Below are 16,631 nucleotides of genomic sequence, written 5' to 3' on the forward strand. Positions count from 1 at the left end.
CGGTGGCATACGCCTGTAGTCCCAGCTACTTGGGAGGCTGAGGTGGGAGGATAATTTGAGCCCAGGAGGTGGAGGTTGAAGTGAGCTGAGATCGCTCCACTGCATTCCAGCCTGGGCTATAGAGCCAGCCGTGTCTCAAAAAACAAAACAACAACAACAACAACAACAAAAAAAAAAACAGGGCAAGCACATACATGGACAGCTGGAAACCCATCTCACCCACACGTGCCCTCCTGCCAGGTGGTCATGGGCCTCACTTGGTCCAATTTTGTCCAGGTCACCAGTGGTTTCAGATTTGGATGAGAAGATAATGGCTTCACCTTGGATGCTCTGGGCTGATGCACTTGGGGAAGATTCTGTGAGCTTTTGGATTCTGGGAAGAGTCGGTATCCAGTAGGCAGTAAGGTGCACATGCCAGGGGCTCAGGGGAAGCCTTGCCCTAGAGATACAGGTGCAGACGTGCCCCAGTTATCTGTTGCTGCACAAATAACAGCCCCTAACTTAGTGGTGTCAAATGGCCATTTTATGATGCTCATCCGTGGGCCATGAATTTGGATGAAACCATCCACAGCACGGACGGTTTGTGTCTGTGCTGTGGAATCTGGGACCTCAGTTGAGAAGAGATCTTGGGCTGGGAGTGTGTGGGTGTGGGACCCAATCCCCATCCTGACCTGAGAAACGGTGTGACCTCAATACCGATGAGCTGTCAGAGGGAAATGAAGTGCCTGGCCACTTCCCTGGAGGTGCACGCCTCCCCTAATCTCCTCTCTCCACACCAAATTCGGGCTTCGAGAGGGGATTCCCAGAGACCCCAAGGCCCATGCGCTGCTGCCCTCTGGAGACACCCCAGCCCCCCCTGCTCCTCCACTCACACTCACACACACACACACCCTCACACACATATTCACACATGCTTGCACACATACACTCATGCTTGCACACATACACTCAGACCTTTCCAAACAGGCGAGACGGTGCCTTTTGATCAGACGCGAGACCACTTACCGGACCAAAGGACAAACAGTGAAGCAAGGGCTAGAGCCCTTCTCATCCAATTGTCATTTTTATTGGTGGCCCTGGATTCTTCAGGCAGTAGAGAGGGAGGCGCTGATGAAATCTCACAGGGAAGCTGATGAGAAGCAACAGCCAAGAACTGCCCACTCGTGGGAGCAGCCTGTCTCTTCCCACCTCTGCCAGGAGGGTGTGGTCACCGGAATTCCCCAGCTGGAGAAAGGAGGTCGAGGGAAGGTCACCCCTCCCAGCGGAAGGAGGAGAGTGCCCTGTGCCCTGTGCTCAGGAGAGGTTGGGGCCGCACCCGCCTGGCATTGCCACACCTCTGGCCTCTGCGCTCCCAGTCCCTTCATCAGTGCAAGCCTCGGTTCCCGCCTCTGTCAAATGGGCATTTTAATGTCATAAAGCTTCCCAAGTCGTTTTCAGAGAATCCCATGGTGGCCCTCATGAAAGCACCCTGTACACTGTTAATGCAGGCACTGTAAAATACTATCATTAAAAATCATATTTTCTGGCCAGGTGTGGTGGCTCAAACCTTTAATCTCAGCACTTTGGGAGGCTGAGGTGGGTGGATCACCTGAGGTCAGGAGTTCAAGACCAGCCTGGACAACATGGTGAAATCCTGTCTCTACTAAAAATACAAAAATTAGCCGGGCATGGTGGCAGGCACCTGTAATCCCAGCTGCTCGGGAGGCTGAGGCACAAGAATTGCTTGAACTTGGGAGGCAGAGGTCGCAGTGAGCAGAGATGACGCCACTGCACTCCAGCCTGGGCAACAGAGGGAGACTCTGTCTCAAAAAAAATCCTATTTTCTGTTAGTGGAGGGGGCAGAGGACAGATTCTGGGAACTGTATGTGCACTCAGGACCTCTTCCAGCATTGCATGGAAATGATCTCTGGGGCCTAAGGAAGCAAGGGGAGGGCCGTAAAGGGTGTCCCAGAGCCAGGAAAGGGCATGGAGGCAGTGTGGCCTGTTAGGCAGGTGGCACCACGATTTCTGCCAGGCCCTGCCCCAGAGCCCTGCAGAGCCAGGGTTCTTCCTCTCCTGCCTCACCCCAAATGGTTTCCAGAAAAGGCACTGTTGCCGTGGGAACACTTGTCCAATTATTCTACTTTGCAGAAAATCACTTTTCAGCCAACTTGGCTAGAACACGTCCCTTCTACAGAGCAAAAATTGCATCTTGGTTTTTGACCTCACCCATGACCAAATATTTGAGTGGAGAAGTGGCCAGGGGACTCAGACCACAAGAGAGATGGTCATCTAGCTGGAGATGGCGGGAGAGACCCAAGCCCTGTAATAAACCGCAGGTGGACTCCCAATGTCTGCAAGTTGACAGACGAGTAAGAGCCTCCTTGCGGGACCAAGGGACAGCAGGAGTGGGGAAGGATTGAGGTTGCTGGATTCCATTCAACCAATAGCCCTGAGGGCCAGGCCCTGCTAGACACTAGGAAAGCAGAGATGCTTCCAGCACCACTTTCTGCCTCCGTGGGGGGCTCAGAGTCCAAAGGGGAGTGGACACTGGTGAGCAGATTAACAATAAGTGACAAGGACAAAGATAGAATATGTTCTAGGTAGTAAGAAGTAGCTCAAGGGAGGAGAGAGAATGGAGGAAGGTAACTTGGAGGCTGGGTTTTGACGTATGAATAGGAAATTCCAGGCTCCCTCCAGCTCCCCACTGAATGCACATCCTCCAGGGATATCCCAGAGGCAGAAGAGGTGGGTAGAAGGGACCGGGCTCCCCCACACCTGAGTCCCTGCTGTGGGTTAGGGATGCCCGTCTGATGTCAGACTGGCAGCATCTATTCAACCATGTCTACCTTGTTCCCTAGAGGTGGGAAGGACTCGTTCTCTTACACAACTTGTTTCACGTTTAGGAATCAGCGGACAGTGGGACATAGCAAGGAAATCTTCCCACCACTCAGATTAAAAGAAAAGGTGCCTGCAATGGCTCCGCCGTGGTCTCCTCCTTCCTAGCTGCTTCTGGTGTGTGCAGAACCAACAGCATGATGAGGTCAAGGACCAAGCCAGGATCCGCTCAGCCCAGGAAGAAGGAAAGGCTTTCAAAAACCGTGATTTGAACTCACTTAGTTGCTCTTCAATGAAGTGCAAAGCCCTTGGTTCCCTGCACGCACACCAGCACACCCAGCCTGTGCGTTCCTCTCTGCTCCTCCTGAGACACTGCAGGCTGCACCTACGCGAGCGCTTGGTCCTCCCTCACTTGTGTCTTCTGGGGCGCTGCCTGCAAGAGGCCCACCCTGCCTATGAGTTCCTAGTCTCCGGGGCCCTGCCTTCGTTACTTTGCATGTGTTGATTGGACATGAATCCCGAGCTAGGTATTTTACCGACCTGGGTGACGTTACTTTTTGGGGAACAGAGGTGTTCTTTGCCAGCTTGCCCGCTCTGAGGACTTTGTGTGCATGTGGGTGGCTGTGTTCAACGGGTGACCTGCTGGCACTTGGGATGAGACAGTCCAGTCTGTTCAACGGGTGACCTGCTGGCACTTGGGATGGGACAGTCCAGTCTGTTCAACGGGTGACCTGCTGGCACTTGGGATGGGACAGTCCAGTCTGTTCAACGGGTGACCTGCTGGCACTTGGGATGGGACAGTCCAGTCTCCTACCTCCTGGCCGTGTCTTAGAGAAGTCTGAGGAAATGACTTCCCTGGACAATACACACCTCTCCGCCAGATGTGCTGCTGGCCCTTCACCAGCAAAGCCACCTGGAAGGTAGCTCTGGCATGGAGAGCTTTTCACCAACCCTGAGCTCCTCAAAGATGCTCAGCTGGCTCAAGCCACTTCCACCTTCCTCCTCCTGTGCCTGCCACAGTGCCAGGCATGTAGGAGATGCTGGCAAATGTGTGTGAATTCATTCATTCATTCATTCATTCATTCATCTCTAAGATGGTCTCAATTCTCCCTAAAGGCCAGCATTCCTCTGCAAGAGACTGGGGAACCTGGCATGTATCTGTGTAAGAAAACCCTCTGCGGAGAGCTGGTAGGGCTATATGGCCCCCGAAGAACAAAATAGAATAAGCCAATTTTAGGGGACTAGATAGGGGCATGTCCAGGTGCCAGGGAACATGAGTACTGGTAGGCAGCTCCACCGAGGCTGGCTGCTGATGGCAGAGAGCAGACTGGGGGAGTCCAGACATAAAGGCCAAGGCGTGACCTTGACCCCCAAAGGAGTGGAGGAGTGACCGAGGCAGCAGGACTCTGGTTGGGGCTGACAGTCCAAAGTCTCTCCTACAGAGCAGTGGTCAGTGCCCGAGAAGCATTTGAAGGGCACTCCCTCAGGGTAGCTCCCCACCCTGCCACCCCTCCCCATCACTGCCCTGACTCAGGAAGCAGAGGCTGGCTTCCACAAGCCAGGAATTCCTAGACCCCCAGGGTGTCTGGGAACATCTCTATCTGCAACCCCCACCCTCACCCCCCGCCGCTTCCCAGGACAAGGACCTCACTGCCAACTCTTGGGAACCTTCGTTGTTGGCATCTGCTAGAGATGGCCCCTGGGACCTTCAGGGCCTCAGACACCCACCCACACACCCACCCCAATTTCCCAGACCATGCAACAGTGTCCTTGAGAGGCCTCTCAGAGCAGGGCAGGATCGTGAGCTTGGGGGCTCCACAGACCTGGGGTGGAAAACAGCACTTACAGTTGTGTGGCCTTGAACAAGCCGCCCTCCCAGACCTGAGGTTTGCTTGTCTATTCCGCAGAGGGGATGACACCGCCCCCACCCCCAGAACTGCTGGGAAGGGGAGCCACAGGGTGACATGCAGACAGCACCTGAGACAGAGCTTTCCCCTCCTCTCCACCGCCTCCCGCCCCACCCTGCTCCGTGAGTGGAGTGATCACATCTTCCGCACCCAAAACTGAAACACGTGGTTTGACAAAGGATTTCTGGGCTCTTGCTAGATACACGAGGGGGTTTGAAGGATTCCATCTGAATGTCAAAATGGCAGGAAATCCACATCCTGCAGGTGGAGCTGACTTTGAAAACAGGACTGCTCTGGGACTCCAGACTGAGTCTCCTCCACAGACACAGGGTTGGTCCTGCCTGACCCCAGATGTCCAGCCTTCCCCCAAACCTGCTACCTCGCCCATTACCCAGAGGCCTGGGCTGCAGAGTGCCCACCCCCATCCTTGATGCAGCAACAAGGACTGAACGTCCCTGGCTCAGCATGGAGCTGGTGCCAAGAGCAGCCCACCAGGCAGAGGAAGAGAACTGAATCCACCGCTACTGCGGAGGGAAATGTTGCAAATCGTAAAAGCATCAGACCCTCCCTGGCCCCAGCATCACTGCAGGTGGAGACAGACCCCAAACAGGTGCCTGGGTTTCCACTGCAAATCACCCTATTGGGAAAAAAGGGGGAAAGATCTCCATAATGGAAAACCATGACTCAGTTTTGTTGGTTTGTTTGTTTCTTAAGGCAAAGCTCTCAGCTCTGCAGAGCAATCCCAGGTTCCTTATAATTTAATCAAAAGGTAGGGCATTTGGTCCACCCTGAAGGGCCAGGCATCATTTTCTGGATGTCTGTTCAGTTGGAAGGAGAATGAATCTCTTCCTTTCTAAAACAATAAAAAGGTGGATAATTAGCGTGTAATGGTTAATGGGTAATTTTACAGGGGTGAGCTGAGTTCATAACATCATTCTGAATATATTTGCATTTAACTGAACTCCTTTTTTCTCTCTCTCTTCTGTGATTTTTTTTGTTGTCACTGTAATTATTTTAATTGAGATCTTCCTCTAATGAAAACAAAGAACAATGTCTGTGGGAGGCTTCTGAGGTGGCTGTGAGCTTGGCGGTGCCTCCTCTCCCAAGTCAGCTCAGGGTCCGCAAGCCCCTCACTCAGCCTCTGGAGGCCTCTGCCCTCTCCACCTGCTCTCTCACTCGGCTCCACTGATGACAGGAACAGGCAGGGAGGCTCTGTGTATGCGTGTGTGCCTGTGTGTGTGAGGGCTTCTGTGTGCATGTGTGTGCATGTGCCCATGTGTGTGCATGTATATGCATGTGGGGTGTGCATGCGTTCATGTGTGTGCATGTGTGTGAGCGTGTCCGTGTGTGTATGTATATGCATGTGGGGTGTGCATGTGTTCATGTGTGCATGCATGCATGTGCGTTTTTGTGCACGTGTGTGTTCATGTGCTTGCTTTCATGTGTGCATTTGCCTTCCTTCATTGACCCTCACCTGTTCCAGGACAGAGTCTTGCTATGTTGTCCAGGCTGGACAGTGCAGTGGCTATTCACAGGGGTGATCACAGCTCACTGCAGCCTCGATCTCCTAGCCCCAAGTGATCCTCCCACCTCAGCCTCTGAGTAGCTGGGACCACAGGTGCCTGCTACTGCACCAGCTTCAATGCAGACGTGCAAAGGCACAAAGTGAACACTCGGGGAGCTCAGAGAGAGCCTGTGTTCCCCAGGAAAGGCTGCTCAAAGCGAGCTCCTAGGGACAAGGCCAGCAAAGAGCTTCAGGCTGTTCATCATGTGTCAACCACCTTGGCTTTGGGGTCCTAAATGTACCAAACACAGGGAGGACAGGAAGACGTGCCTGCTCACAGAAGCCTCTGTCCCAGCACAGAGGGGGCTGCCCTCGTTTCTTCAGCCCCCTGTCTCTCCACATGGTCACCAGGAGCATTGCTTAGGAAGGCCAGTCCCTGGGAAGAAACAGTAACTTTCCCAGAATGAAAGCCGCAGTCTAGGCCACAATGGGGCCATCTGTGAGGTCAACAGGGCCTCAGCACAGCTGGGGACACAAGCAGGCAGCAGACCCTGGAAGACTCCATCCCTGGAAGTCCTGATCAGGAGGGGCCCCTGCCCACCCACTCAGCCCAGCTCAGCAGGGCACCTCTCCCAGAGCCAGTCCCTTCTCCCTCTGCCCCAGTAACAAACCTTTCCTCCCAGGAGTGCTGAGTGGCTGGGGGGCGGGGCAGAGGAAACTCCACCCTGATTTTTCATTGTTTTTACAGAAAAGTTAGTTTCTGCCAAAAGGAAAAAAATAAAATGGGAACAGTCTCCCCCACCCCTGGGGAATTGTTATTCTCTTGATTAAACCCTCGCCTGGCCTGGCCACCGATGCTGTGCCTGGCAAATCTTCTCTCCTCCTTAGCTAAAGAAGTCCTTCCCGCTTCCTGCTAAGAAGGCCCAGGCCTTGTTGGAGTTTGAAGCCAAAGCAAAAAAGAGGCAGGACCAGTCGGCCTGGGCGTGAGTAGGAGGGGCCCGGAGAGAGGGCCCCAGTGCACAGCCATGGCCCAGGACCACCTCCAGACCCCACCCACCCCTCTGGACACACAAGTTAGGGTTCTGATTCTGAAAAGCTGTCATTGAGTCTCTGCAGCCTCCAAGCTCCGTCAGTCCTGAAGTTTATCCTCCCTCCCTCTCCTTGGAGAACCAGCCCACTCGGGCTCACCGTGAAAGCCGCTGAGCTCTGGGCGTTCTATTTTCCCTTTCCAGCCTCCTCTGAGTCACAGTGCTGGGAGGAGGGGAAGCCATTCTTGGAGATGGGCCCTCTTCTCCCCTCCTTGGAAGGCCCTGGGGGTAACTGGCTTTTGATCCCCTACCCCAGCCCGTGGGTGGATGGCTGCACCCTGCTGTGCCCAGGCCAGTGTCCCTTCCCAGCCTGGCCCATCTCGGCACATCCTGGCTCCCTGCTTCCCTGTCCCAGGCAGGTGATGTCTTCAAGCGTCTGTCTCTGCTATTTGGGGAGGTCAGGTAGGGGTGGGTAGGGTTAACGCCTGGGCCGATAGTAAGTTGAAATGCTGGGAGGAGAGGACAGGAGACGTTCACCCCTCCCACCACCTCCAGAGAAATCCAAGGCAGAAGTGAGGCAAAGGCCGACGGGGCTGTATACAGGGCCGAAGGGGAAGGTGCAGGTGCAGGCACCGCCTGCAGCCCATTCCATTTCTGGGCTTGCTGACTGAGCTCCCACCGCCAGTGCCTGCGCCTGCGCCTCTTTCTCTGGCCACAAGCGCGGCAGACCAGAAGTGCCAGGGAAGAAACACCTGCCCCCAGCCAAAGCAGCCCTCAGTCAAAGCCCAGCAGGGCTTGGTGCACGAATGCCCCAGGTCCCTGGGTCCTGAGGGATTAGCCTCCACCTGCTTCCCAAAGGTCCTGGCAGGACTGCGCTCCAGCCACCTGCAGTGGTAACCGGCTTCACAGCCCACTTTTTGTGTGCAAAGGTCCTTCCCTTCCCCGGCTCATTTCTCACGCCCCTGCCTGTGCCCCTGGGATCACCTCCCAAATAAATGACTGGAACTCAAGTATTTGAGTCAGAGTCTGCTTCAGAGGGAGTCCAAAATAAGATGGGAGGGGCGGCGATGCTCTAGCCACCTGCTTCTCTGTCCTCTTTCACACAAACGTATCCTGCTTCTTTCCTGATGTCCTGCTTAATGGGACTGGATTTATCTTCAAAAGTCCTGGTTTGCCTCTGATTGAAAACCAGTGTGCTCCCCGTGATTATGGACGGCTGTGTGGGTTTTTGTTTTGTTGAAGGGAATTGGCTCACTCTGAGTCAGCCGTGCACCCGTGCTGCTGATGCAGTCTCAGTGTGATGGTTAAACTTTAAGTGTCAATTTGACTGGGCTAAGGGATGCCAGATATTATTTCCGGGAGAGTGTGCGAGGATGCTTCCAGGAGATTCGCATTTGAATCAGTAAAGATCTGCCCTCACCAAGGTAGATGGGCATCAGCCAATCCATTGGGAGCTAACAGAACACAAAGGCAGAGGAAAAGCACATTTTCTCTCTGCTGGAGCGGGGACAGCCATCTTCTCCCACCCTCGGACATTGGACATTGGAGCTTCTCCTGGGCCGATGCCAGCACCCGCCTCCTGCGCCCGCCTCGTTCTCAGGTCTTCGGACCCAGGCTGAGTTACAGCGCAGGCTTTCCTGGTCATTCAGCTTGCAGACAGCATTTCCTGGGACTTCTTGGCCTCCATAATCTTATGAGCCAATTCCCATAATAAGTCTTCTCTTACATATCTCTATATATCCTACTGGTTCTGTTTCTCTGGAAAACCCTGACTAATACACCTGGGCTCCATCACTAAAAGTATTGTCTCCTTAAGAAGGGAGATTAGAATAACTCACTCTCCTCCACTCTGGCCTGACACCCTCTAGCCCAGGGGTCCCCAGCCCCGGCGGGCCACTGGACATTGGAGCTTCAGCAGGAGGTGAGCTGTGGGTGAGCGAGTGAAACTTCATCTGTATTTACAGCCACTCCTGATCCCTTGCATTACCCCCTGAGCTCTGCCTCCTGTCAGATCAGCAGTGGCATTTGATTCTCAAAGGAGCACAATCCCTATTGTGAACTGTGCATGTGAGGGATCTAGGTTGCACGCTCCTTGTGAGAATCTAACACCTGATGATCTGTCACTGTCTCCCATCACCCCCAGATGGGACCATCTAGTTGCAGGAAAACGAGCTCAGGGCTCCCTCTGATTCTACATTACGGTGAGTTGTATAGTTATTTCAACGTATATTACAATGTAATAATAATAGAAATAAAGTGCACAATCAATGTAACGCGCTTGAATCATCCTGAAACCATCCCCTGCCCCTAGTCCATGGAGAAATTGTCTTCCACGAAACTGATCCCTGGTGCCAAAAAGGTTGAGGATCACTGCTCTGGCCTATTATTTAGTTTTGGTAAAAGGAGGAACAGTGGAGCAGAGAGTAAATCATATTACAGGGAACTAACCAGGAAGGTAAAGGTTGAAATCAGACTCCTTGAAAAATGATTAGGACTGGAGAAGACAAACTCAGGAGGAACAAAAGCCTCTCTTCAAGAATGCTAGGGGCTGCACTGCTACAAAGAAAACAGATGCACTCGAGGCCGGGCACGGTGGCTCACGCCTGTAATCCCGGCACTTTGGGAGGCTGAGGTGGGTGGATCACGAGGTTAGGAGTTCAAGACCAGCTTGACCAGCATGGTGAAACCCCGTCTCTACTAAAAATACAAAAATCAGCCAGGCGTGGTGGCACACGCCTGTAATCCCAGCTACTCAGGAGGCTGAGGCAGGAGAATCACTTGAACCCGGGAGGTGGAGTTTGCAGTGAGCCGAGATGGTGCCACTGCACTCCAGCCTGGGCAACAGAGCGAGACTCTGTCTCAAAAAAAAAAAAAGGAAAAGAAAAAGAAATAGATGCACTCTGTGGGCCTTGTCTTATCCCATTTGTGCTTCTATAAGAAGACACCTTAGACTCTTCTTACAATTCCGGAGGTTGGGAAGTCCAAGATCGAGGCACCACGTTGGTGTCTAGTGAGGGCTGCTCTCTCTCCAAGATGGCACCTTGGTGCTGCACCCACACATGGCAGAAGGTGGAAGGGCAAGAGAGCACTCCCTTCAATCTTGGGACCCATATAATAGTGCTGATGCCATTCATGAAGGTGGGGCCCTCATGATTTAATCACCTCCCAAAGGACACACCTCTTAATACACTTGTACTAGGATTAAGTTTCAATGGGAATCTGGAGGGGACACCATCATTCAAACCATAGCAGGCACAAGGGATAAAATTAAGATGAGTGAGTGAAAGCTCTAGAAATATGGATTTTCAGTCTCATAGCTGCCTCAAGATGCCGTCAGCTGCTGTTGGAAGGTTACTGAGGTCCTCATCGCAGAAGGCATTCAAATACTGGAAAACGAATTGTGGAGAATAGTACAAGAGGACTCAGCTCAAGACTAAGACTTTGGGGTTTTCCCTGGCAGGTTTTAATTTGGCCCCATGGGTAAACTGATGGATTACTGTCTCTTTGATTGGACATGTGATAATACTTATTGAACACTGATTCAGATGGGAGGCTGAGCCCTGCATGTGAGAAAGAGCAGAAAGCTGTGTGGGAAGGAGTGTGGTGGGAATGGTAGCAGTCTCAGCCTCTCCGTGCTCAGCAGGTAATCAGAACTTCCCCCACAGAAGGCAGCTCACCCGTGAGGTTGTTCCCCTACCTCGCTGTCTGGGGAATCCCAGCCCTTCATTCCCCCTGCCCCCACCACCCCAGCAGCTGATTGAAAAAATCTTCCCACTACAAACAAGCTATCCCCAGAGAGTCTGGGATCTAGCACGTTCTGCTTTCTGTTGCACTTTGGGGATCAGTCTAATGCCCCAGGGATGCAATAGTGCTCCTGACTTTGAAGTCAAAGGACCTTTTGCTGCCTGTCACTCAACCATAACTGGAGCTGACTGGGCTGACCTTCCTCCCTGGGTGACCTCCAAAGCTGCACCCTGTTCTCAGGAGCCATCTTCCCCAGCCAGAATCTCCATGCAAACCCCAAGGTTGTTGGAGGATACTGCAGAGTGGTCACGCTTCTGAGATGACTCTGCGGCCCCTCCCAGCCCTGAGATCCCACGAGGCTTTCCTACCTAGGCCTCTGGAATGCCAGGAAAGGAAAGCCGAATGCTCAGGGCTCCTCACGCTCGCCCCAGTCCCTGGCAGAAGGGAAGCTGCCCTAAGTCTCACTGGCTGCGACAGTTCTCCTGGCTGCGACAGTTCTCCTGGCTGCTGAATGACTCATCAGCCTCAGCGGAGCCTACTGTGGCTGGCTTAGCTCCTCCCACACTTGCCCTGACCACCCCACTGGGAGAAGGCTTCCCAGAACAGAAAAGAGCTAAGTAGCAGTTGCTCTTGGCCTCTCTAAGGCAGGGGGACAAAAGGGACCAGGCTGACCAGAGGCAAAACCATAGAGCAAGTGAAGGGTGGTCCCAGACCCCTCTCTTCTGCCAGCTCCTCTTACCCTCCTGCCATCCAAAGCAGCCCCATTCCCAAATGGGGGAGCCTCTTTGAGCTCCTTACCCCAATCCGCCCTTCCTCCTACAGGGGCTGCATGCCCCAAGTAGCCCCCTCTGTCCTTGCCTCCCCTAGCCCCATTTCTTCATTGCCCCCCTTAACCGGAGGCCTGGAGGAAGACAAGTGTGTCAGGGAAAATAGTGCAAGACCTTGGAATAGGCAAAAAAGATGAATGGGTATCTATCTAGCACACCTTTTGAGGTTATCTTCATTTTTCATTGTCTTTGAGCTATTTTGCCACTCTGCAAGTTGTAGGAAACTCATAATCATGCAAATGGCCGTTATCCATAGAAACACAAACGAATTGTGTCTAGTGGAATGTGGTTGAATACAGCGGAGTATCCTGCAGAATGCAATTGACTGTTGCCCTGTTGAGTGTTTGTGAATTGACTTCAGCATTCCTTACTGCCTATGTATGTGAGGTTCTTTGAACCAGTTGTAACATTGCACTGGTATCTTCCTTAATTAACAAGTTAAATGAAATCACTGGCTCATATTCATTTTATATTCGTATGAGACTCATGATCTTACTTTTTATCAAAATTATCCACTGGGTATCGTGGCTCACACCTGTAATTCAAGCAATTTGGGAGGCTGAAGTAGGAGGATCTCTTCATCCCAGAAGTTAGGGGCCAGCCCGGGCAACATAGCAAGACCCCACCTCTACAAAATTAGAAAGTTAGCCAGGCATGGTGGTACACACCTTTAGTCTCAGCTACTTGGGAGGCTGAGGCAGGAGGATTGCTTGAGCCCCAGAGTTTGAGGCTGCAGCGAGCTATGGCTCCAACACTGCACTCTGGCCTGACCCACACAGTGAAACCCTATCTCAAAAAAAAAATTTTTTTTTTTGAGATGGAGTCTTTCACTGTCCCCCGGGCTGGAGTGCAATGGTGTGATCTCAGCTCACTGCAACCTCCACCTCCTGGGTTCAAGTGATTCTCCTGCCTCAGCCCCCTGAGTAGCTGGGATTACAGGTGCTTGCCACCACGTCCAGCTAATTTTTTGTATTTTTAGTAGAGGCAGGGTTTCACTACGTTGGCCAGGCTGGTCTTGAACTCCTGACCTCCAGATCTGCCCGCCTGGGCCTCCCAAAGTGCTGGGATTACAGGAGTGAGCCACCATGCCCAGCAAAAAAAAAAAAAAAAAAACTTTTTAAATAAAATTTTAAAATTATCCTTCAGCAAGGATGGACCACTAATTGGTGGTCTTTCAAGCTCTGTGGGTGAGAGCTGGAGGATGGAGCATTTAAGGGTTTCTGTATTTGGAATGTCCAGCAGGAACGGGGAGGGAGAGGGGGCAGCTGTCCCTGTCTACCCTCGACCCTACATTCTCCTCCAAGCCGACTCTGGCCTTGCCCATTTTCCTTTGAGACCGACTCAGAAGTTCCCAGGACTCGGCTGGGCATGGTGACTCACGCCTATAATCTCAGCACTTTGGGAGGCCAAGGCAGGCCGATCACTTGAGGTCAGGAGTTCAAGACCAGCCTGGCCAACATGGTGAAACCGTCTTTACACAAATACAGAAAAACAAAAAAGAAGTTCCCAGGACTCTGCCTTTAAAAACTGTCCCAGAACCGCCCCACCCCCACCCTGCCACCCCCGCCACTCCACCTGCCCATCTCTGCAGTTGCTGAGTAACATTAAGGTCTTGCTGCTGCTGCTGCTGCTGCTGCTGCTGTCACTTTTCCCTTGAAATGACTCACAGCACTTACTTAATAACAAGCATTAGGGGATTACGTGTCCAACACATGCCTTTGGGGTCACATTCAAACCGTAGCTGGGATGATAGCTAAAGGGCACAAGGACTTGGGTTTTTTCCAAGGTGATGAAATGCTCCAAAGTTGACTTAAGTGATGATTGCAGATACCTGTGAATATGCCAAAAACCACCTGCCAAAAACACAATGGGTGAGTCACATGGTGGATTCATTTGCCAGGGCTACTATAACAGAATACAACAGACTGGGTGCCTTCAACCACAGAAACATATTTCCTCACAGTTCTGGGGGCTGGAAGTCTAAGAGAAAGTGTCAGCAGGGTTGGTTTCTTCTTTTGTTTTTTTTTGAGATGGGGTCTCACTCTGTCTCACTGGCAGTGGTGTGATCGTGGCTCACTGCAGTCTCCTCCTCCCAGGCTCAAGCGATTCTCCCACCTCAGCCCCCCGAGTAGCTGGGACTACAGGTGTGTGCCACCATAGCTGGCTAATTTTTGTACTTTTTGTAGAGATGGGGTTTTGCCATATTGCCCAGGCTGGTCTTGAATTCCTGGGCTCAAGTGATCCTCCCGCCTCAGCCTCCCAAATTACTGGGATTATGGGCATGAGCCACTGTGCCCGGCCCACAGGGTCAGTTTCTTCTGAGGCCTCTGGCCCTGAGTTGCAGATGGCCACCTTCTCCTTGTGCCTGGTGTCACGTGGTCCTTACTCTGCCTGTGGGCATCTCTGCTGTTTCTCTATGAGTCCAAATCTCCTTCTCTCAGGAGAACATCAATCATTAGATTGGAGCCCATCCTAACAGCCTCATTTTAACTTAATCACCTCTTTAAAGGTCCTATTTCCAAATACAGTCACATTTTGAGGGACTGGGGATGAGGGCCTCAACATGAATTTTGGAAGGACACAGTTTAGGCCATATGAATTATATCTCAATACAACTGTGTTTTAGAAAATGAGCGAAAGATCCCCACAGCTTTTGCCAAAGAGGGGGCTCTTATTCCTCTCCAAGGGAGGCCACCATTTAACTTCCTCCCGTATTTCTCTGGAATCAAAGATGACTGTCTCAGCTTCCCCTAACCTCAAATGGGCAGGCCAGGCCACAGGCAGGGGGTGACGGTTTGGAGTCTAGCAGACCTGGCTTTTGCACCTGGTGGGACAGGTGGACTCTCTGGGCTTGAAGCATCTCTAGGAGCCTCAACCCCCGCAAGGAGCAAAGCGTCCCTCCAAACATCCACGAGGAAATCTAAGCTGGCTCACTGACATGTACCAGGCTTTGCTAGGGGAGGTACAAAGGGAGGCGACTGAAGGCGAGTCCCCACAAGGTAACCTGTGCCCTGCCTTCGGGGGTATCACCAGGGTGGGCGTTGGCCCCGACCTCAGGCAGCTCATAGCCTGGCCAGGACCACCCCACTCAAACTTGAACCCAGGCCTAAGGGTGGGTGGGAAAGCTGGGGGGACTGGAGACTGAGCTCCCTCATCCACTCTCTTTCCCCAGCACTGCAAGGGCTCCACAGAGATGTCCTGAACACAGAACAAATGGGGCTCCCCATGGCAGCCGCCAGCAGTGGGTGTCTGAGGCAGGCCCCGGAGGGCCAGCTCCCTCTCCCAAGGCACACCGCCCACCAGGCTGCCTGTTGGAGCCTGCAGCCTCTGCCGATGCGTCGGAAGGGCGATGCCTCCAAGATCGGGCCGTCTCTCCTTCTGCTGTGAATTGCTCTCCTGTGTGCTCCTGGCAGGCCTGGCACCTTCAAAGCATTCTGTGGATATTAACTAATTAGTGTAAACACTGCAATGCAGAGATGACCTATTAGGAGGCTGTTGTTGGTATCAGATGATTAAAGGTGGTGAAAGCCTCCCCGACAGCTCTTCTGGGACTCAGCTCCAACTTTTCTCCCTGCAAGCCTGGTCTCATGGCCTGGAGAAGCATAATGAGGTCAGAGTCTGGTGAATTCAGAATAGGTAAGAAAACGCAGTGCCTGCTGCCTCCGCCAGCTAACCCAAAGAATCTGTGGCAATGGCTGCTCAAGAGGAAATCGTGGCCTGGACTACAGGAGACAAGAAGTTTGGACTTGTGTGTGACCAAGGGATCTGGGACTCCCAGTGTCCATAGGTCAGCGCACAGCTAGTGCCAAGGAGGACCCTTAAAGGAGAATCATGCGGCGGGGAGGGCCACAGGAGCCAGGGGGCTGGCTGCTGGGCCCTGCTGGGACACTGACCGGCTCCCTGATCTCTGGAAAGTCACCTCATTCATTCATTCAACAAACTCTCCAAAGCATTAAAAACATAGATACCTGCATTCTTGTCTCATCAGCAAATCACGGCACTCTTGCCTTCTAAATTTATCCAGAATCAGCCACTTCTTACCTTCCCCAAATATCATCATGCGATGACCTCAGTAGCCTCCCAACAGCTCCCCATGCTTCCCCTAGCCCCCTGTCCCCCTCAGTGTCGGAACACATCGAGTGTCAACACAGCAGCCTCTTTGGCTCAGAAAACCCCAGCGGCCTTCATCCTCATCAGAGGAAGCACACGACCCTCACAGCTTCCTTCTCTCACTCCCAGCAGGCTTTCTTGCCTTCCTCCACGGCGCCCAGCACATTCTGCTTTACGGCCTTGACACTCGCAGTTCCCTGTGCCTTGAGCCCTCTTCCACCAGAAACCGCTTGGCTCGCTTCTTCACCTGCCCCAAGAGGTCTTCCCTGTCCACACCATCTAAACAGCGATCAGCAAACTTTTTCTGGAAAGGGCCAGATTGTAAACATTTTCCGCTTTGCAAGCCAGACAGTCTCCGCAGCAACTCTTCAACTCCAAAGCAGTCCTAGGCCACACATGCATGGAGGAACAACGCTGTATTCCAATAAAACTTTATTTATAAACACTGGCTACCATGGACAGATTTGACCCAGGGACCGTTGTTTGCCAACAGCTGATCTAAAAAATCAACTCACCATTCCTTCCTTTCTCCTTAGCTCAATTGTTCTTGGTGGTACGCATTGACGTGTGATATGTAGACAATTGTCTACCTCTTTGTCACCTGCCTCTGCCACTGGGACATCAGCTTCACAAGAACAAGGACTCTGTCTATTTTGCTTATTGCTGTATCTCTAAATCCTCAGACAGTGTCTGG

The sequence above is a fragment of the Pongo pygmaeus genome, chromosome 19 (assembly GCF_028885625.2).
Source record: "Pongo pygmaeus isolate AG05252 chromosome 19, NHGRI_mPonPyg2-v2.0_pri, whole genome shotgun sequence".
Taxonomy (NCBI): domain Eukaryota; kingdom Metazoa; phylum Chordata; class Mammalia; order Primates; family Hominidae; genus Pongo; species Pongo pygmaeus.